Source organism: Motacilla alba, chromosome 19, assembly GCF_015832195.1.
Source record: "Motacilla alba alba isolate MOTALB_02 chromosome 19, Motacilla_alba_V1.0_pri, whole genome shotgun sequence".
NCBI classification, from domain to species: domain Eukaryota; kingdom Metazoa; phylum Chordata; class Aves; order Passeriformes; family Motacillidae; genus Motacilla; species Motacilla alba.
The window spans coordinates 266,427-288,610 of record NC_052034.1 but is presented as its reverse complement, the minus strand read 5'-3'; the positions used below and the strand labels follow the sequence as shown (position 1 = coordinate 288,610).

General features: G+C 49.7%; 1 long non-coding RNA gene across 5 annotated transcripts; it reads left to right on the top strand.

Moving 5' to 3' along the window:
• Positions 1-235: 235 nt before the first annotated feature.
• LOC119709946 lies at positions 236-20,415 on the top strand. 5 transcript variants are annotated; one of them, XR_005259459.1, is made up of 5 exons: positions 236-3,492; positions 4,254-14,323; positions 15,040-15,201; positions 16,097-16,221; positions 19,718-20,415. It is a non-coding gene; the product is annotated as an uncharacterized LOC119709946 (long non-coding RNA). The 5 variants fall into 5 exon arrangements; XR_005259456.1 differs by having other exon boundaries at positions 15,040-16,221; XR_005259458.1 differs by lacking the exon at positions 19,718-20,415 and having other exon boundaries at positions 4,254-10,582; positions 14,032-14,323; positions 15,040-17,476.
• The last annotated feature ends 1,769 nt before the right edge of the window (positions 20,416-22,184 follow it).

Here is a 22,184-nt window from a genome sequence, read left to right as displayed (position 1 = left end):
AGAATTACTGGGCAGTGCATTTTCCTTTCTGATTCCACTGTTTCCATGCTCACAGCTTCTGCCCTCCTCAGAAGGGACATGGCAGAGGGAGCAGAGGGGGCTCAGAAACGCCTTAGGGGTGGTGGGGCAGCCCCCGCCGTGTGGAGGGGTCTCTGTTGCTGGGGTGCTCCCCCTGGGCCGGGTTTGGGTCCTGCCTGCTGGTTCTGCAGCCGCTGGGCTCAGGCCAGCTCCGGTGCCCGGGCTCCGTGTCCCTGTGCCGGGGCCTTTCCCGTCCGGCGGCGTCGCCTCCCTCGGGGCCGGCGTGCGGCTGCCCCGGCGGGCAGAGCCCGGCGCTGGGCCCCTCGGGACAGCGCTGGCACCTACTCGCATCTTCCTGAAAGCCCACAGAGCCAAAGCACAACACGGCACCGCTTTTTCGGAGGGAAGCAGGGCAGCCCAAGCACAAACTCCGTTTCTGCCCAGAGTTTTGAGGTTCTTCAAGAGCGGCAGGTAAGGGCCCAGGGGTGTTTGCCCCGAGGGGCTGTGCCTGCGGCTGGCATCCCTTGGCCGGGGGGTGCTCGGTGCCGGTACCGCCCAGAGCCGGGGCAGAGCCGGCGCCGCTGCGGCCCCGCCTGCGCTCCGCTGCTCCGCAGCCTCCGCCCAGCCCCGCATGCTTGCATCGCCTCCCGTGAATGTAGCGCTGCGGATGTCCTGCGGAGGGAATGCTGGATTTACAGCAGAGAATGTGAAGAGAGTTTATAGAGTGAAAATAAATCTTGGAGAAATGTATCTGACAAAGTTTATTTTTGATGTAGAGAGGCAGTGCTTTGTAGTTTCTGGTGACCTATGTCTGTTGTAAATAATGTATATTTAATTTATTGCTATGGTAGCAGATTGTTATGTATAAAATGAAAGGTTCACAAATGTATATTTTGTTGCTTAAATGTGTCTTTGCAAAATTCACAATAAATAACATATTTTGTGTCCATGTATGTGCTCTGTGTGTGGCCATGTAGCGACAGCTTTAGAGGAGCTGTTTGGGAACTTTCCTTTGAAAACCAGGTGAGGGCATGGATTGGGCAGAGCCGTGGCAGTGGGGGCCTGGGGGAGCTCCCGTGAGGTCAAACACCCCAGCGGTGGAAGAAGAGGAATATTGAAGCACAGCAACAAAAACGGGGAAATCTCTGCTGGTGCTCCCAACTCTGGGACTGGAGCAGTGGAGGAGGAGCCAGCCACGCTTCTGCACACTCAGCCATTCAACCCCGAGAGCTGTCCTGTCTGAACTGAGATCAGTGCTCCATAAAGCTCCACATCAACCGGCTCCTGTCAGCAGCCAGCCCATGTGGCAACAATTCTGTGCCAGCCGAGCTCCCCTCAGGGCATCAGGCCTCTGGGCAGTGCAGGTAAGCTAACAAGGAGATTGCATTTTCTCTCTCCAGCTCCTCAGCCTCCTTTCAAATCCATTTTAATTTTTTATTTTTTTTTTTTTTTAATTTTAACAGGGGTTAGGGACAAGGCTGCTGTGGGAGAGCCTGAGCAGCTCGGGCTGTGATCAGCGGGCACACGGCCTGTCTGGTGCCACGGGCAGTTGTTACATGGGGCAAACCCACTGACAGCTCCTCCCCTTCAGAGCAGGGTCAACCTTGAGAGGTTTAAAAAGTTAAACTTTAAACAGTGTGAGACAATGTTGACAGATAAACAAGCAGTTTTGACATATGTTTTAAAGAAATGTTTTCTAGACCGGGCAGATGGGCAAGTTGGGAATTAATGGCCGAGTATTCCAGCCAGAATTTGGAAAGCTTCCCACAGAATCTGAACTCCTCAGTTTGGTGGGAGGGAGACTCAAATGCTGCAGACAACTGGAACACAAACTCGAAACACGCTGCTCAGCCAGGATTGCTTCGCTCACTTTTATCATTTAAACAAACTGTGAGTGTTGTGGAAACAAGAACCTAAATCCAGGTTTCAGAGGAGTTTGTGTAGAGTCTTTCATTCACTCGGTTCCAGCTTTCCACAGCTTTAGAGCAGCTTCTGCCAGCAATGGCAGATGTGATCAGAGCCAAAGCTGGGGACACAGTGGTGCTGCCCAGTGTGGCCCTGCCAGAGGTGCAGAGTCACAGGAGGGTGAGTTCACTGCCTGAGCACCTTCTGTGTCTCCTAGGGATGCTCACTGGGCTGCAGACTGCCTGTCCTGGTCACAGAGGAGAGTGATTTGATCACTCTGTGACAGGAGCATCTGCCGACGTGAAGACACTGACCCCAATTAAAAGTGGTTGGATGTTCTAAGGCTGTTCCAAATCATCTTGAGAGCTTATCAGATCTGGCAGGGCAGCATGGGGCAGCTATTAGGAAAGATGATAAGACCTTGTCTGTCTCTTTAATGAAAGTCTGGAGGTACCAGATAATCATGCTGAATAGTGCTTCGTGGGAAACCTCCTGAATGTATTTAATCAAGTAATTTTCTAGGCACTGTCAGCAAGTAGAAGGACGAATGAAATCGCAGAATTGCTTAGGGTTAGGAGGGAAGTTTAAAGATCACCTACTCGCCCCTGATAAGGGCAGGGAGATGCACTGGGATCAGGTGCTCAGAGCCTTATCCAGTCTGGCCTTGAACACTTCCAGGGATGTGGCTCTGCAGAGCTGCTGCTCTGGATCCGGCTTTGGCAATGGCTCTGGGCACCAAGCAAGGCACCCATGGATAAAAATCAGGTTTGTTCTTAATATTTGAAATTGAAATCAGGGACAAGAAAACCCAACATGTTTTTGTTTCTGTGGTTTTTTTAATGCTTGCAAACTCTTTATACAATATAAAAAAGCTGCAGTGCTTTGTCTGTGTGGCTGGATGCAGTGAGGTCCCCAAGGATGGGGTGTGTGCTCCGTGCCACAGCCAGGACCCTGCAGCCCCACAGCAGTCCCAGGCTGAAAACCTCTGGGAGAGGCTCAGGATGACAAAGAAAAGAAAAAATAACTATTTCTGGTCATATACTTTAATCATGGTCCCATGAATTTATTTGATGTGAGGTTTTGATATTTATAGCCAGACTTATGCTTTACTTTTTTTTGTAATAGTGGATGTTTATTTCTCTCACCCATTACATCCCACCCCAGAAACTGCACAAATTTATGACAAACACAAAGTGAGGCTGATGTACTTTCTTTGTAAAATTAGAAGGTTTTGGCACCTGTGGGTGTCTCTAGCACACAACTCAGTGGGCTGTTGAGCTACTGAAAATGTAAATCCTTCAGTGTTTACTTTCAATAGTCACTGAGTTTTTCCACGTGGGTGGGGGAAGAATTTTCCAGTTTCATTCCTCGGAGCTGCTGAACTCAGAGGTTTCCCCTTCTGTACAGGAGGTGGCGCTGGAAATACAGGAATGAAGTCTCATCATCTGCTTGCCTTTAGCGACAGGCGGGGGTCTGGGTGACAGCTGTCAGAACAGCTGGAACAGAAGCGCTCCCTCTCTCGCGGGCAGCGAGTCCCGCTCTGCCTCTTGCTGAGGGTTAATTTACCGGGTGACTGCGGCACAGAGCGCATTTGAAGTGTCTGAGCCCCACACTGAACGGGGCTCTGGTGGGAGGTGCCGGAGCCCGAGCGCTCAGGACGGCGAGAGACTGTCCTGAACCCCGAGCTGGCCAGCGCCGTGTCCTTCCCGAGGAGGGGCTGAGCTGGGGCTGAGCTGGGGGCTGAGCTGGGGCTGAGCTGGGGCTGAGCTGGGGGCTGAGCTGGGGGGCTGAGCTGGGGGCTGAGCTGGGGGCTGAGCTGGGGCTGAGCTGGGGGCTGAGCTGGGGGCGCTGAGCTGGGGGCTGAGCTGGGGGCGCTGAGCTGGGGGGCTGAGCTGGGGCTGAGCTGGGGCTGAGCTGGGGCTGAGCTGGGGGGCTGAGCTGGGGGCGCTGAGCTGGGGGCTGAGCTGGGGGCGCTGAGCTGGGGGGCTGAGCTGGGGCTGAGCTGGGGGCTGAGCTGGGGCTGAGCTGGGGGGCTGAGCTGGGGGGCTGAGCTGGGGGCTGAGCTGGGGGCTGAGCTGGGGCTGAGCTGGGGGCGCTGAGCTGGGGGGCTGAGCTGGGGGGCTGAGCTGGGGCTGAGCTGGGGCTGAGCTGGGGGGCTGAGCTGGGGGGCTGAGCTGGGGGCTGAGCTGGGGGCTGAGCTGGGGCTGAGCTGGGGGCGCTGAGCTGGGGGGCTGAGCTGGGGGGCTGAGCTGGGGGCTGAGCTGGGGGCTCTCCTGGCCCCGGCCAGGCCCCGAGAGCCATCTCCGCTCCGAGCAGCCCTCTCCATGCAGGCTCGTCTCAGCCAAGGCGCAGGACCCGAGCCCAGCTCGCCGCCAGCAGGATGAGAGCTCTCCCAGCCGGTCCCGGCTCTGTCCAGGGTCTGGAGGGGCTCAGCCCCGGAGCCCAGCTCACCGCCCGCAGGATGAGAGCTCTCCCAGCCGGTCCCGGCTCTGCCCAGGGGCTCAGCCCCGCGCTGTGTCAGCTCCGCCCGGGACCGCGGAGCGGAGACACAAACCGAACCTGCGGAGATCGGCTCTGCAGGTAACCTGAACATAAATAACTGTACCTGTAGCAGCTTAGAGCTTACACGGCTGACTAAATGGGAAAAACCTTCCTGTCTCTGCAATGTTGGAGGCGCTGCAGGAGACCTCAAATTCGCGTCTCACAGTAGCTTCTGCCTAGGGACGGAGCAGCTGCTGCCGGTAGAGGCTCAGCTGCAAACGGCATGTTTGTGCTCATGGTGCTGCTCATGTTTCCTTTACAGCTTTGCCAAATGCAACAAGTTTAAAGAATGTTTGTCCCAGTGAGCAGAAATTAGTTAGGCTTGCTGGAAGTCCTTCCTGTGGTACCGCAAGTCCCATCTTGGGTGGAGTCAGCCACGACCTTTGCTGCTGGGATGCAGAGGGAACGTTGCTGAAAGCTGTGAACTTCAACAGTGCCAAACACGGGTCTGGCCAAGGCCCAGAAGCTGGCTGCACATCTGGCAGTTCTCTTACAGCCAGTGCCATGGTCTTTAATTTCCGTGCTGTTTCTGGCTCTATTTCTTGTGTCCAGTAGGAGAGGAAAGTTTGGAAAGGAAAGCGGATAGATCTGTCTCTGTGCATGCCTGGCACTGAGACCTGCAAGAGAAACTGAGTGGCTCTGTGAAGCTCTGCAAGGTCTCACTCCACCCACTGATCCATCTCGCTTGGATCCCTCCCCACTGTACACCTTCCCCCTTCCAATTCCCACCAAGCTCTCTCTGGGAGGGGCCCCCACACCTCCTGACTGCTGCAGGAGCTTCTCCCCGTGCCCCCAAGGCCGTCGCCCTCTGTTACCTGGAGTCAGAAGCTGGCTGCAATTCGGAGTGTAGAAATGGCCACTTTGGCCACTCTGGTTGTGCCCCCAATTGTCTGACAGGGACTGTGATGCTTTGCTTTACTCTGGTGCTTTGTCTGAATTTTGTGTGCAGAAGCAGGGACTGGGCTGTGTCTGCTGTGCTCTGTTGTCTGTTTGCTTTCCTTGAAGCCTTCCTGGAGGAATTATTTGTTAAACAAATTGAGTGTGTTGGGAATAACACACAATGGTTCATAATTCTCTGTCATGTACGACTGAGTCCAGTGGGGATTTCTGCTACATCACTAGCACAGTGCTGGGGCTGAAGGAGGATGTGCTGTGGGAAGACGTGCTGCTGCTGAAGACATGACCATATTCATTGACAAGCAGAATTAATTTGTTGGGTTTTGTTTGCATGGATTTTACCAGAGTAAAATCCCACTTATTTTCCATTTCAGTGCCATGAAAAGTGTATTGATTTTTCTTCACTTCTGATTGTTCACATTACTGGATTGCTTTTAAATAGTTGACAGAGATCATTCATTTTCCAGCTCCAACATATTTTACAACCTGTTCCCTGTTTTATTTGTGTGTGCTTTGGGGGAGTTCCACAGCTATACATCATTCTGATCACTCTCTGTGCACGGCAGCCCCGGCAGGAGGGAGGAAACGTGGGGGTTTTGCTCCTCCTGCCTTCTCCCTAGCAGCTCCTGCACCTGTGTTTCACCTTCCTGACTTAGAAGGTGGAGCTGAGGCTCAAAAACCCTCTAAGCCAAAGAGCAAAACAGGCCAAAGAAATAACATGGCCACAGAAAAATCAGTGGTGTTGTGAGAGGTGCTGGTTAGTGAGAGCACAGCGAGAGCTGCCCCCGGTGTTTGTGCCTGAGGGGTGATGAGCTCCGCAGGGGAGGGGCAGCACCCTTCCAACCCAGCACACAAAGAAATGAGGGAGCCTCTGGGCATTTCTTTGTGCAGAACCCACGGGGCTTTGGAATGCTGCCCCAGCCCCTGCGTCACCTCTCTACCTTCCCCTGAGCTGTGCCACCTCTCCAGGCTGAGCCCTTTGGGAGCCAGAGCTGCCTGTCCCCGTTTGCTAGCACAGTACCTAAGGCAACGGGGTCCTCGTTTCACAGAGGCCACAGGCAACAGGGAGACTGTGCTAATAATGAGAATTAATTATTCATTTATCACTTCACTCTCAGTGAGTAATCTCCAATAATCATGTATAATTTGCTGCTTCAGTGAATACTTTGATACTAAACAGAGCTGGTAGAATAAAGTCACAGAAGTGAAAACCCCATATAAGAGGAGTGAGAAAATGGTCAAGACTAAAAAAAAAAATCTAAGAAATATTTGTGCGTAATCCTTTGCCCAGATCTAGTAGTGTCCTGGATAAACATATGGAAGGTAGATAGAGACAGAGATTGCTCAATCTCTTCTTTCCCAGCTCTTGTTAGTGAGTCAGAGACCATGGTATGACCCCAAACAGAAGCCTACATTCTGTGTCCAGAAGATGGTCCAGAATCATTTTGCCTTCCTAAACCTCCTTCTGGGGTGAAGGAAGTGCAGTAAGGGAAAGCTACTTGGCACTGAAGCAATTCAGTGGGGAATTAAGTATTCATAAGAACTAAATGATTTGGGCATGCAGAATGCAGGTCAAAGCCAAGCCTGCCCTGGGAAGTCAGGGAAAGCTGCCTCCCGTGCTGCTCAGGGTGTTTGCACGGTTTGTGACAGTTCAATGGCATTGATTTTCCCATTTGCCCTTGCCTTTTCCCTTCCCTTGACCCACAGGGCTGTGCTCATCCACACCAGGTGCATTTACTGCAAAGCTGTTTGTGACAAAGGCAGATTCCAGCAGCCAGGAGCTGCGTCTGGCCGTGGTGTTGTTATGGGAAACTGCTGAAACATGGTCTGCTCCCACATGGAAATCTCTTTCAGAAGCAGATTGCACTGTTGTATTTTAGACTGTGGTGCCTGCTCACATTATCCCTCGCTGACGTGCAGTGATGATGCATATGCTGGATCTCACAATGCTGAGAGAATTAACGCTTTGGAAGTGTTTACCTCCCCCATTATTGATGTTCTGTCAGTAGCAGTGTGCTCATATTCTCTGCAGAGAAACTAAAGGCACTGATAAAAATCACTGAGCTTCTCTTCTCATCTAAATCTCCAGGTAAGAAATGGCATTTCTGTATGTGAGCAGCACTGTTTGGTGACACAAACCCTTACCTGTTTCCCCTTTGAGTTACAGGATATTTGTTCAGTCTTTCTTTCTTTTTTTTTTTTTTTTTGGACAACTTTCCGAAGCATCACTTGGCAGATTTTATTTACCTGTGCTTTCCTCTCTTATATCTATTTTCACAGGAGTATTAAAGCATTTGACTTCCCTTTATACATTCATAAGTGTGTGACTAAAGTCCTGTTGGTGGGATGAACAGCTAGAGCTCTCCTGTGCACTGAAAAATGGGCATTTTCAGAGGGAAAACTGAGTCTAACATCCCAAAGCTATAAGGAATTCAGATAGCTCATGTTTTGGACACCTGGTTTGAACATAAAAAACCCAGGAAGGGATTTACTAATTTTCTCATTAAGCCACCTGAACCAAATCCCACGTCTGTGCGAGATGCTCTCGGTGAAGGACACGGGTGCTTGCCAGTGCTGATCGCAGCAGTGCAGGCTTGGGAGGGCCAGGCTGGCAGCAGGGCAGCCACCCGAGCTGGCACAGGAGCTTTGGGAGCAGAGCATCCCCACCTGGGAACTCACCTTCCTCTCCAAGGCCACCAGCCTGGCCCCACAGGCGGGTCAGGGCAGGAGCTGCAGCTTGGGAACCCTCCTCTCCCTTGTGCTGGCACCAGCAGCGCTCTGGGACTCACAGCACCGCATCCAAACTTCTACAGTCCTGGAGCATCCCCAGCCTGCAGCCCCAGTGCTGCTCACCGCTGAGTAAATGCTAATCTTCCATCTTACAGGCATGTCCTGAGACTTAATTAATGCTTCTGAAGTATTTTAAAGCCCTCAGATGGCAAGCAGGCTAAAATATTGCCAGTCCCTGAGGAACCTTCCCCTTCGGGAGGACTCCGGGTGTTTTATTTAATGAGCAGCAGTGTCTGAGGACTGTCTTGACTGATTATTTCTGAGGAAAAGCAGTAACACGTTCACACAATGCTGCTGAATTTTAAATGAACTCCAGTTTATTGTGGAAATACAGCACTGGAGCAAGTACTCCCTTTTGCACTGCTGCAGCCAGCCTGGTCAGAGACTCTTCCTCCAGGAACTGCTCCACGGGGGCAGAAAGGCACCCATGGAAACCATTGCACTATGAACAAGTCGGGGAGGTCCTACCTCTTCTCCCTCAGGGAAAAATGTGTGGAGCCAGATGATTCATGTTTTCTGCAGGAATGTGTCTTCTCACCTTTTCTGTGTCTCTAAGTTAGACAGCATCGGCTGCACTGGGCAGCATCTCTTCTCACACCCTGGGAGCACTGGGCAGCTCAGCGATGCTGATAAACAACTTTACGATAATGCAGATTATGTAAATGTACCAGCTTTCCTATCATTTCTTCTGCTACCCATGGGAGCAAGTGTTTTCTGGTGTGTGAGCAGGCTGCAGCATTCAACCTGCTGCCTTTTTTAAAAAATGCTTTACAGGAGCAGAACTGTCTTCAGAGGTTCTCTCGCCTGATACCTGAACTAGTGGCTGTGAACACAACGTGCACCATGTGAAGCCAAATAACCCTCCAGGAATTCTTTCTATTAAAATAATTGCTAGGGCAGGGGAATACTGCAAACAGCTGTGGTTCGTTCCATAAACATATTCTGCCTCCTTTCGGAGCCTCAGCCTCCAACTGATGCCAGAGCCTGTCAGCTGCAGGAGCAGTGGAACATATTTCCTTTGCAGAAATGAAACGATTACTGATGAATAAATCTGTTGTGCACAGAGCTGAACTCCCCAGTGTGTGCTGCATATGCAAAAGGGAAAAGTGACAGTGTTTCACCCTGGAACGAGCTGGAGCGACAGTTCATCTGCTGAACACACTGGCTGTGGAGCTGCTGTGTGTCAGCAGCCCAGCAACACTAGCGTGAGGGAAAATCCCCCAAAATCAGTCCAGCACTCAATGGCATCACCTTGCCACGTAGTGCCCTTGCTCTGGCAGGGAAGCAGCTGTGCCAAGCCATGGGATGTGCTGAGAGGAGGATCCCTGCCAGCCCAGCCTCCTCCTTTTGTCAGTCTGAGTGACTGGCGGCAAAGGGCTGAGCTGGGGAGGACAGGAGGGTGGGGGCTCTGGGAACAGAGGGTCTTGAGGTCCCTGGGCTGGGGCAGTGGGTGCTTCCAGGCTGTTGTTTGCTGCTGCAGCAACCCAGGCAAGAGATGAGTCCCTGGCTCCAGTGATCCCCGAGGTGATGCCTGGAGTGAGATGGTCCAGAGAAAACCCCGCTCTGCAGCTGAGGGGACATGAAGGAAAAACCTCAGAGGTCACTGAGACCTGTATGTGCCCCAGCTCAGTATTGTCTGACAAAGCCAAACCCTCTGACAGGCCCGTTTATTTCTGTCAATCTCGTCTGCGTGGAGGAGGTGAGCAGTGGACACGGCCACTGAGGACCCTGATGTGCCTGTGAGCTGTCCCCAGCCCCTGTGTCACAGCAGCGTTTCTGCCACCTGGCCTGCAGGAAGGGGGGCTCTGCAGGGAGTGGAGCAGTGCTCGCCCAGCCCCACCACTGCCTGTCAGGTCGCTCAAACAGCCTGCACTGCATTTGCAAAATGTTGTTAATCAAGAGACACAGTTCAAGGCATTTGACTGGCATTTCCAGTTAAGGGGTGGCAAACACGCTGTAAAACCACCGTGCTGAGGCCACCTTCCTAATGAATGCAAAGTGGGAGCAATCAATCAGGGCCGGCAGCCAGTGCTGGCACCGCCTCTGCAAATGCAAATTGAACGAACAATAATGAGTGTTATCTAATTAGTGCACACAGCTGCAATGTTACAGCCCTGTATAGGACACACCTTGTTAAATTTCATGGTATGTATCCCAGAGTGTCTGAGAAAATGATGGAGGTTTGCCACGTGCACACCTTGTAGAGCACACACAGGTAGAATCTTGGTGATAAATGCATTTTTCTCAGCAGGTGAGCTCTGGATTGAGTATTGCCAGGATGGTCAACAGACTGGGAATGGACCTTGCTGTCAAAGGGCCAGCCCTCAGTGAACCTCCCCCTACAGCTGCAGCTCCAGCACCTGCTCTTGGCACCAAGAGGAAGAACACCTGGGGCCAAATTTTTCCGTGAGACTCTTTTATTCAAATCCAGGTCAGAAATGTGGTGAAAGAAATATTTCAGGCAATTCTTTCGCCTTTGTTGCTTTAATGTTCAGCAATGTCTGTTCTTCCTGTAAGATCCCTAGTGACACTGCAGGGGATGGTGGGATGGTGTTTAAATATTGATGTTTTAGCAGCTTATGGCTTTAATACAATTTAAATTATGCACATTTTTATTGGACTCATAGGTTCATCAGCAATTAGTCTCTCCCAGCTGCACAGGAGGGTGTTCAGCAGCTCTGTATTGATTTCTGCCTCAACTCTGAATTTTAGTGACTGGCTACATCTTAGAGCCTTGGCAAGGTAAACAAATCCGCAGGCCCTTATTCGAGAGCTGCTGGTTAGCAGCCATAAATGTGTAATCAACAACTCAGTATCCTTGGAATTAGATCTTCTTAACAATCATTAGTTTCATCCCTTGCCGCTCTAATAAACCTCTTGGTAGCAGGCCAGAGCCAATTATACATGTGCTTGGAAAATTATAAAAGAAGGAGAAAAAGTCTGTGTTGCACAAATAAGTGAAAATTTTGAGTGGCCCAAGCCTGCGGCGCATGTGGGACTCATCTGTTGTTTATCAGAGGTTGAGCACTGAGTTTTGGAGACATTAGGGAAACTCTGTATTTATTTTGCACGTTATGGTTCTTCCACCTGATGCCAAGCCGGCAGCAGTGCACAAGTCCTGCAGCCCCTTTCACATTTCTTCTGCGGGCTCTGTGGACCAGAGCCAGGGTTGTGAGAGCTGCAGTGAACTGACTTTGATTCAAAGGTGTTTTGTGGCCGGGTCCCTGCACTGCAATGCTCGGGAGGAGGATGCCTGTCATGATACAGTGACCAAATTACTTATTTATCTTCTGAGTGTGACAGGGAACTGCTCAGCCTGGGGGTCCAGAGGCTGGTTTTCAATTTCTCCCTCACTTCTGCAGCCCTGGGAAGCTCATGGAACATCCCTGGGACCAGCTCTCTGCTCCCACACACCCCTGTCTTTTGGGATAAGGCTTGGGAAGAGCCTGGAGCCCTGGAGTGCTCACTCTGTTCCTGCTTTGTTCTCAGCACAGTGGAATATAGCAGACAAACACCCCTGAATCGCTAAGGTTTTGTTTACGTTTGGTTTCTGTTCATTCAGTGTGACTTTTGGAAGGTGCAGTGAGAAAAGAACATGCACCTGCACCACGTACAGTGGTAGTGTGGGCTCTTGCTAAAGAAAATCATTAATAACAGATCCACCCATCCTTCTCCAGGTGGTTCTTACGCCATCCTGCACGAGACATGCTTTTCTGAGAGAGGTGATAAGTTTCTAGGATGTGCCATCAGCTTTACAGTCAAGCTGCTGGCATTAGGAGAGAAGAATGGGAATGCAAACCATAAAAATAACAGATGGGAGGCAGATGTGATAAAATGGAAGCACAGGCAAATTATAAAACCATTCAAACTGCTCATGCAGATAAAATCAGGAAACAAAATCACATCTGAAATCACAAGGACTGGGTGTCTGTTTGAGAAAAAAGTGTTTGACTTTGCTGTTTGTTTGTGGTACTGGTGGTGGAGGTGTTCAAAGTCCTGGAGGAGAAGCAGGGATTTCTGCTGCAGGGAAGCTCATGCTGTGGCACCTTCATTTGTTGCTGAGGAGCATTTTTGCTGTGGAGGTTTAAAGATGGTGTTTTTCTCAATTCACACGGCAAATATTAATGTTCATATGTGCCAGTGCAATTACTTGACTGCAGTGATGAAACATCATCCAAATAATTGAAGAAACACGAAGGGAAAAATACCCCTCAAAGACCTAAGGGGCAGATGAACATGAAATGGAGACCCAAAACAACGCTGGGATCTTCTGGAGCTCTGCTGGGTGTGCCACAGGATCCTGCAGGGGCAGGGCTGAGTGACAAGGCTCAGGGACTGAGGCAGCAGGGACGAGCAGGGCACCACGGAGGCCCCAGGGAGATGATTTTACACGACCCAAACAAAAGACCTGTTACACTGGAGCATCTAAAATCACCCAGCCAGCACCCTGTCTCCAGCAGAAACTGGACAGATCTGAGCCCACAAATCAGGCTCTCAGTTTCTAGTAATTAGCAGATTACAGACTTCCTGAGCCACGAGTTGTGTTGGGAACAAGGGGCTTAACAGCCACAGATAGGTTTCTCCTCTGAATTAATTGAATCTCTTTTGAACCCATTTATCCTTCTGGCTGTCACACATCTCACCATTTAATTACACAGTGCCTGGGGACTTCAGGGGCACCCCTTCCCATTGCAGCAAGCATAAGGAACAGACATCCACTGTCACCCTCCTCACACCACTCACACAAATCTCACTGCAGGCTTCCACAACATCTTGCTTATTAAAGCCTTGTTTTCTGAGCACAGGACTGGGAGTCTGGCTTCCTTTTCTTAATGAGATTTTTTTAAAAATTTTAATTTTATACGCCCAAGAAGAGGATGATTTCTGAGTATGTTCTGAAACCTCTGTTTAGAAGGTAAACAAAGACCCTCTTTGTTCTCAAAGACTGGATTTATTACTCTAAATTTACTAACTCTTCCTGATACAGGGCTTCCTTGAGGATCACAGTGTTTGGAATATGCTCTGAAACACATGGACCACGGCAGTGAAGTGGCTGCTATAGCCAGGCAGTGTGTCTCACTCTGCACTGGAGTAGAAATGCAGATTCAAACACAAATGGGGGAAAATATGATAACGGGGGGGGGGGGGGGAAGGAAGGAGGAAGGTTAGAGGACTGAACCCTTCAAAATGCTCATGACCTCTTATTGACTTTATGCAATGATATTCTTATTTATACCAGCATCAGGTCAGAATTAGGCTTTTTCTTTTTTCCTGTATTTATGATGATGCTGGCAATTGATGAGTCTTTGTCCTGCAGAGCAAACGAGTGATTGAAGTTTTCAGTGACCTTATGTCTAAGGAGTTCTGCTTTACCCTCTGGGAAGTCTAAGCAAGAGAAGCCATCGGCCTCTTTGCAGCACCAGGGCATTGAATTTGTTGGTTGGTTGGTATGGGGCTTTTTTTGGCTGGAATTACAAGGCTAATATTTAGCCTTTTATCCAAAATCCATAGTTTTCTGTGGTTCTTAAAGTATTTCAGTGTATTTTACATTTAAATAGAAATGAGGCCTCCTTGAAACAGATTCATTCTGGTTGGCTTTGCACATTGATGATTAAAGAACATGGTTCAATTTTTTTTTTGTCTCATTCTGAGCAATGTCTCATTAGATTTTCATTTTATTTCTTTCCATATCCATCATTATTTGTGTCAGCAGAGTGGTTACATAGATGGACAGCTTATTATCAGTTTTAAGTGAGGAAACAGAACACAAGAATGGTTACTAAAAAAAGGGAAAGGTAATTAACACTGGGTGCCAGAATGTAAACGAAGCTTGACATTTCCATTTTGCTAATCCAAATTAACCCTCGTCTTATGTTACAGAGTGCAGGAGGGGATTCTGGCCTCTGCTTCTGTTTCTGCATCCCCTCGTGCTGCATGTCCTGGCGTGGCACAGCAGGGCCCGGCAGTGCCCGGCGAGGCTCCAGCTGCAGCTGCGGCGGCACCTGAGGATCCTGGAGGTGCTGCAGGGCTCGCACCCAGCCAGGGCTGCTGAGCCCGGGCAGTGGTCACACACAGGGCGACCTGCTGGCCACCGCAGAACTCACAGCTGTCTTCCAGTGCACGCTGCTGTCCCCTCCTCCATTCTCTCCTCCAAATGTGGAGTGGCTGCCAGGTAATTGGGTTCCATTATTCGATATATAAAGTGGGAGTGGGAGGGAGGGTCAGGGAGGACGAATTAAAATGAATTGAGAATCTTTATGTGAAGAGAAAAGAGGACTGGAGGGAGCCATGATAACTCTTTACAAATACTTAGAGGGACATTATGAAGAGGACAGAGACCAATTACTCTCATTAGTCAATGCAGCAGAACAAAAAGTAATGCTGTGTGCTGCTGAAGGGAAACCTGGATTGTGATGCAAAAGTCCTGAGGGTAACACCACAGAAGGAGCATGAGGGGAAGGTTTGTCCTGGCTTGACTGAAGAACCTGGCCTAGAGTCCAGGCAGCTGACATGCAGACTCCCAGGTAACTCACCAGGACCCTAGGGATAAGTTTTTGCTGATTTCATGTCTACCTGGCACATATTCCTATTCAATCGTGGACATATTTCCTGCTCTCGTATCAACCCTCAATATTTGAGGTGACACCTTAGGAACCCACCTACAGTTTGTTGCTCCTTTTGATCATACACTTGTCACGGAAATGGGAGGAAAATTAGAAAACCTGGGAGGAACCGGAGTGGGAATCAGGGGAGCGTATTAGCATTTGCTGAGCTGGGCACAAGAATCACTCAGGAAATTAAAAGCAGGATGATATTTTGAGGTGATAAAACATTAAAGTATGAAACTTGCATTTGACTCAGATCCAGCCTCATTTTTTCCTTTTTAAGCTGCAGTTTAGGAAAAGCTGAATGCTTGCCAGTGACAAGTGCAGGCTCTGGACTCTTGCAAAAGGGAGAAGGAATTAAATTATGTTAGTTGGTGATGAAAAGACATAAGAAATGCAGAAAGAGGACAAAGGAAAAAGGTAACCATGGAGGTGAAAGAAAAAGGTACGAGAGTTTCCTTACACACTGTATTAATTAAGGCAATGCAGTGATTTTCAGGGCGACTCTAAGCTCACTGAAAGCCTGACCAAAGAGGTCAGGCAAGGTCCATGCCCTGGGGGCCTTCGACAAAATGCAGGGTGGTGGTGGTGGTGTGTACCAGTGCCCTGCTCTTGGATGAACCCTCAGCTTTCCATTGGAAAAGCTATAAGCCTTTTGTTCTGTTGGGTTTTTGTTTGGCTGTTATTATTTTCCTATGGTTGGAAATACACCCAAAGAGGGTGTAAAGCCTGCTGCAAAGGCAGCCTTTATTTGATAAATCAAATACCCTAAATGCAATGTAACATAAAAGCCTTGGGTGCTGGGTTGGTGCTGATTTTCCTGTTCTCTGGGTGTGAATGTGGTTCAGTGGCAATAAACAGTGTAAGCCCTCCTTACACAAACTGGGAGTGGCACCAGTGTTCCCCCATGCCCAAGGCAAAGCCCAAGCCCAAGCTCTGTGGTCCCTCTCCTGCAGAGGCTGATCCCTCCCTGCTTGGGCATCATCCCTGTCCTGTTTGTTTTCACTCATCCAGCCCCTTGAGCAGAATGATCCCCTGAGCAGGCAATGATTCAATCACTGATTTTCTCTCATTCTCTTGCACAGCTGCTATTGGAGGTGCAGCTGTCACTACATCCATTCAGGGGAAAGAGATGATCAAAGGGGAAAAGACAGGAAAACACCATTTCAGAAATAAATGCAAAGTTATGATGCCTCTGTTTGCCTGAGAAAGAGAGATTTTTATGCAGCTTTTGGCATTTACAAATCCTTTGTGAAAAGGTCACCCTGTAGTTGGAATCTTATTAATACAGAAGAACGGCCCAGAAAATGTCATGTCTTTTTACCCTGATATTTACCCAGGAAGGAGTGACTCAGCACCCAGGGCTCCTCTGGCAGGATGGCTCCAACGAGCGGGTGTGGCAGGCGGGGACAGTGCCACGCTGGTGGGGACAGTGCCACGCTGCCAGGGACCCCGGGAGCAGAGGGTGAGTGTGTGCACACCTCTGACTGCAGAGGGGCAGCCCATTAACTGCCCACTGCATGCAATGTGCATGAATGTATCCCGAAAAAAAAAAACCAAACCAAAAAACCCCAAAAAAACCAACCCAAAAAACCCCAAAAGTGTATAACTGTTCTAGAAACATACACACATTTGATATGGGTATGGGTATAATCACACCCAGCAGGACAGGGGGATGGAGTTTTGGCAAGTAAAGGCTCAGAGCTCTCAGGGTTCAGGCTGTGAGGGCAGTGTGAGGTGCTGCAAGGGGAAGGCAGAGTGCACAGTGAAAAAGACACGAGAAATGCTTTTCCTCTGGAAAATCACCAAGAAAAGGTTTGTCTGTCATCTGCAGTTTATATTTCAATCTTTAATCTACTGCTTTTAGTTATGTTTGTGCTCACTTCCTTCAAGGGAATTTTCTTTCCGTTTGCCTTAGTGGTGACTCATTTTACCTTTAATATGTTTTGGCAGAACTGAGGTATTTATTTTAGCAGAGCAGTGAAAACAGTTCTGAGCGTGGTAGCGATCGCTGCGACTCCTGCCGTGTCACCACGTGGGTACTGCCCTGGCTCGGGCTGACCCCACGAGCTCCGAGCACACAATCAATCACCATCACCCCTCACACTGCACACAATTTCTTCATTTTTAATAACTGGCACACTGAAACATTTTGCCAGTCCTGACATGTCGCAGACTCGCGCTGAATGGAGCTGTCTCGTTCAGCATTTTCTAACCCATTGCAATGTTTTCATTTCACTTTTCTCTTCACCGGACCTGCAAGAGCTCAAGGTGGTGTTTAGAACAGAGAACAACTGTGATACACCATCTCTCGCTGGGGAAGTTCTCGATATCACTGCTTCTTTCATTTTTATTTCCCGTGGGACTGAAGGTTCCCGCTGCCCTGTCCTGTGACCCAAACACTGCTTTCCTCTCAGGACACAGATCTAGCATGAACGCTCATGAAAGGACACACATTGTGTCTTGGTTATTCATGCATCACTGCTCACTCACAAGCTGACTAAATTCTGCAGTCGTGGGCAGAAGGTCTCTGGCACTCACCTCCACAGCCAGCACCATGCCAGTGAAAGATTTTACAGGAATGAAATTGCATTCCAAGATTAAATACTCTGGGTTTTTAGAACCACTTCAGTTCTTTAACAGCATTTCCCTTCCACTGCAGCTATACAGCCTGAGTACCACATTACTCCTCCTTTCCCCCCAGCCTACCTCAGGTGTATCTCACCATTACCCACCTGGTCCTCAGGCTCTGCTGCTCACTGGGGAATTCTGTCACTGCCACTGCTGCTGCCACTCATGATTGTACCTGAAACCACAAAGGAAAACTGACAGACAGCAAGCAAACCAATGGCTTCTGAATCCAGCTCCAGAGCCCCAAGTGAAGGTCACCCACAGCTCTGCGTGGGAGCTATTAGCATTCATATTTGTAAAGTCTTTTGTGAGCACTGTAACAATGAACGGCGATGGCTCACATTCGTGTGCCTGGGTACTCACACACAGACCCCCCTACAGTGGAACACTATGCCAAAGAAATCATGTTTCACATAATTTCTAGTGTCATCTTTGATTAATTTGCATTTATTTTCTCATTATGGCTCATCCCTCATTTCAGAGGTGTCCTTCCAACCAGAACATGGCAAGAGGACCAAGAAGTGACAGACAGCAAGGAGTAATCTTAAGGCAAAGCCCAGGAAAGCCATTCCCACTGCCACATCTCTGGTTTAGCATTCACACCCCACTTCCTACAGACAGTTTCCTCTTTGGAGGATTTGTTTTTCCAGAACTGATTCATTGGGTCCCAATGGCCACAGATTCCCCTGTCACCCTTACCAGTGAAGGAACAGAGAGATGCCTAAATCACTGAGATTAGCCGTGGGTCATTTGACAGCTGCACAGAGTCACAATATGCAGAAACACAAACAGCCCAGTGCCATTTATCCACCTTCTCAGCACCCCCTGCCCCAATGTGCTGTGTCTGGGCCACTCTGTGTTGAAGCAGTGAGTCCCTCATTGCCACAGCTCAGGCATCAGAGCCAGCGTGGCCATGAACTGGCTGCAGGACATGTCCCCAGGGCTGTGACCCCTTGCTCTCCCCCTGCCGAGGGTGGCCACCCTGCAGGGGCCCCGAGGACACCTCTGCCATTGTGGAGTAAATCACAGCTCCACTGGCTACAATACTGTTGTTAAAATAGCTTGAGAACATCATAAACAGAACTTGTCCGGGGAGATGTTTCATCTCAAGCTTTGATGACGAGGTCAGCACTGCTCAAACACATCCTTCAGCTACAGGTCAGCCCTTTCTGCACATCTATTTTGAGATCTCCATACCCCAGTTGCTGACCCCTGAAACAGTCACAAGACCCTCTGGACTCCTGTCTCTCCCTACAATCCTCCCTAGAACTGCTGTCTCTGGAGGCACCAGTGGGTGCTCAGAGAACGTGTGCTCACCTTTCTGCTCACGTGTGAGCTGTACAACACAGACACAGTTTCTTCTTTGCCTGATACAGAATTAAACGTTATGCAACTCACTGAGTGATATGTTTTGTCCCACGAGAGATTTGCTTCAGAAATACAAAGACAGAAAAATACTCAACTGTCATTATCATACCAGCTTTTAATCAGCTGGGAAATGCTGCTTCTTCCCCCAAAAGAGCAGGCTGGATAGAAACAATGTTCTACCTCTGCCTCCCCCAACACCACTTCCTTTTCCCACAGAAATTTTTCATTTTAATTAGATTCCTTTATTACCACCCTCTTTTCTACCATATCTTTTCTTGCTGTTAAACTTTTTTCCCTCTACATATCTATTTTTCATTTTCTTCAATTGCCAAGAGCTACAGCATGTGTCCATGTGCATGTGCTGGGGGAATGAGAAGAAAGAGATAAGAAAGGAATAAAAAGAGAGAAAAGATGGGGAAAATTAATCTGATAATTGTTGGAAAGAATTGTTGCCAGCAGCAAAAGTGCTGACAAGGAACTTTCATGAAACCAGAAAGTTTTCCTATTTTGCCAGGATGGAGGTGACACCCACAGGCCCTTCCCCACCCTGGCTGCACCCCAGAAGTGCAAGGGGCAGTGAAGCCCTGACTGCCTGTCACAGCCTCTGCTCTGCCTCACGGACTTTCTGCAGAGGACAAGCCAAGCAGAAATAAGTAAACTCTGGTTTCCAAGCCACTCGCAGCTCACTGACAGCTCTGGCCCATGATGCTGAGGAGGGGGATGCCCATGAGCAGCGTGGGGCTGCCCGCCCCAGAGCTGTGATGTGCTGTGGGAAGTGCTGATTTGTGTCTTTCGTTGATGCATGTTAAAGCTTACATTTGCATTCCAACTCCAATGAAAAATTTATGACTGTTAAACTTCTGTATGTCATAATTAAACACAAACAATAATTTCCAAATAACTGTTTACCATGCTGCATATTCAACTGTGCAATCAATCTCAGTGACTCTTTTTCCTTGCAGATGAGGGGAGGCGGGCCGTGCCCGCCACATGCGCTCGCACCCAGCCCGTGGAAGATGAAGAGTCAATCTGACATTTCAGCAGAGAGCAGTTACCTGTGGAATAAATAGATTGAAGCCCTGTCATTCCCAAATAGATGCCACCTCCTCCTGCTATTTGTTTGGAGGAAGTCTCCCAGAGAGATGGATGGGACAACTGCTGTTCAAGCATTAATCTCAATGCAGAGAGAGAGGGAAGCAGCTGTTCGCAGAGCTCTGCCAAGGCACCTGAGACCTGCAAGGGATGCGTGTGAGGTGGTCCCAGCCCTGCCCCACAGCCAGCACCTGCTCTGGGAGGAGACAGGGACCAAGTGACCAACAGAGACCCCCAGTACTTGTGACAAGCTCTAGCAACAAGCAGGCAAGGGGACGTGCAGGGAAAGCTCCACCGAAAACTGGCAGAGGAAAAAGACCTTGGCATGAGGGTAAGGTCCTGCTAATGGCCCCGTCCCTGGGCATTCCCATCCTTGCCAGCTCAGGTGGCTTTGCTGGCAGTGCCCAGGGTGGCCAGTGAGGACCAGGGCTGCTGTGGGAGCTGAGGAGGTGGCTCATGCTGAGCCAGGGGCACTGTAAGCCCCGTCCTGCTGGGATTCAGAGCAGCCTCTTTCTTTCGTGGCATAAAACCTGCCCTGGTGACCTGCCAGTGAGTGCTGATTGGTGATGGCTTCTGTCCTGCAAACAAGGTGAATAAAAGACATAATGGAGTTCAGTGATGCAATACAAATAACAGTGTCCTTTTACATTACTAACAACACACACTGTGCTGTCTGGATCCCTGCTCTCCTGAGGACACCACTAGGAAGCTCTCTGTAAATAGATGTCTCAGTCAATGTGCTCTCCCAAAGACTGCATTAATCACCCTTTGTGAAGGCAGTCTCAGGGGACAAGGACTGTGCTGGGTGGGTCGCTGCTCATCTGAGCTGTGTGGGGACTGCCCACAAGCCCACATCTTCTCCACATCTGAGGCCCAGAGCTCAGACCCAGGGGAGCTGCCAGCTGTGGCAGGGACCACATGCGCAGGAGAGCCGGTGCCACGGCAGCACGGGGGCTGCAGACAGGGCCACGAGCCCCTGGGGGCTGGCAGAGGGGCTGTGAAGAGCAGCAGGGCATGGAGAAGACCTCTTTGGCAGCCCCGGAGCTCTGCCGCCTCCATGAGCAGGTGTCAAGGAGTCTGGAGTGTGCTTGTTAGCTCAAGAGCCTTCTAATTGCTTCTGAAGGGTTTCTTCTCTGGATTGTGGGTTTACATTGTCCCCAGGTCAGTTCTGGTGGCTGGAAGCTATTTCCACCCCGAGACTTCGTGAAGTTGAATACTGTCCCTAGAGATGGTTTCTCAACTCCAGTCCCTGCTCATGCAGCGAAGGACAGGGCTGGCAGCTCATGCACCCTGCTCTGTCCCCTGCCACCAGGGCCAGGTGTGCCCCACGCAGCAGCTCTCAGTGAGATCCTGGGTGCTCAGCTCTTGCCATGGCCAGAAGATTTCGGCTCTCTGGGCTGCCAGCTTGCTGGCTTCCATAAGGACTGATTCCCTAATTAAATTAAATTCTTTAGCGGTATTTAATGTTGCATATGCAACATTAATTTTTGTACTAGCATGATCAGTGCCATATTCACACTTGTTTATTCTCAGGGTGTTAACACAAACCCTGCTGTAAACACATTTTCACAGGTCAAAAGCAAAGCACAAAAATCAACAAAAATATTTTCATCATTACATTTTCCAGTTCTACAGTAAATGTGATGAGAGAAAGAATGTCTTGAGAGCAGGAGAGGCTGTTGGAGGGCTCTGCTGCTCTGAGACTCGTCATCCCACAGGGAAGCTGCTCTCACAGCCACATCCAGCAGCAAACCCCACCTGGGAGTTTAACTAACCCCAGAACATTTTCTCTTCCCTTCTGGCTGAGCTCCATGTCCGGCCTGGGCAGGAGGTTGCATGGGCTGAAAAGTTTAAGAGAAGAAAAAGGCTCTGAAAGGCACAGAACCCTCACTTTGGGCTGCACAGAGTCAAAGTGCTCCCACTGGCACCTCAAAACTGTGTCAAAACCTCAAAACAAATGCAACTTATTATCTCTTTCCCTGTCCTCAGTCCCTAACAAAGCTGTTTCCATTGCTGGGAAACCCCTGGAGAAGGGTTAGCATCCTGAGTAGCCCTTGTAAGCAGAACCAGATTAGGGAAGCGAGCAGACAACAGAGCAGAGCAAACAGATTTCGTTTGCTGTCTATCAGGTTCTGTTAGCCTCACAGACAGGTCTCTATCACAGCCGTGGCCTGTCGTGGTCAGTGCACCCAGCAGATGGAAATGGAAATGCCTGCTGAGGGGCTGATGCTGTTACTGGATGGAATCAATCCCCAGCTGAGCAAGGGGTACTGCAATTACACACGTCCCTACCAAATCCTGCAGGAAAGCTCTGCTGAGCTCACCTGGCTCACAAAC